Below are 597 nucleotides of genomic sequence, written 5' to 3'. Positions count from 1 at the left end.
ATCCATTTCCAGCTATGTTATCTTAGTTTCTGCTGGTATTTATTACCCAAGTCCTGAAAATTTTTAGAAATAATCTTTTTCTTCCCATAGTAAGAACTATACTTCATCTTTGGGTCATGCTGATATGTGTTCCTAGTTATTCATCAGAAGCAAAGAGGGAAAGGTACGGTATTCTTTGAGAGAGGGGAGCATAATCAATCTTTCCAGGCATTTTCCTCAGGCAAGGAGTGGCTAATTCCCTCTAGCCAAGAGGAAATGGGCACTTACTGACTATACAGTTCAGAGCAAGGTGCTCAGGTTTCTCTAGAACATCCACCCAAATATTCTCACCTAGTTCCCAGAGTCCCACTCCTTCTACATTAGCCCTTTCTGCTCCTTTCCTTCCAGGGCCCTGACTTTAGCATAAGACAGTCACTTGAGCTCTGAATTCACCTTCTTTGTAACTACAGTCTGCTTAGGTTGGATTTTCAGCACAGTCGACTTTCTTGCTGTAGGAGATAAGCCTCTCCTTAAAAAGGCATGGAGACCTTTTGACTTGCACACCATGTCCTGAGGTGATGAATGGTCTGATGCTGTTATTTTCTCTTTTTCTGCATT

The sequence above is a fragment of the Camelus dromedarius genome, chromosome 5, assembly GCF_036321535.1.
Source record: "Camelus dromedarius isolate mCamDro1 chromosome 5, mCamDro1.pat, whole genome shotgun sequence".
NCBI lineage: Eukaryota > Metazoa > Chordata > Mammalia > Artiodactyla > Camelidae > Camelus > Camelus dromedarius.
Note: the sequence above shows the minus strand (reverse complement) of the source record.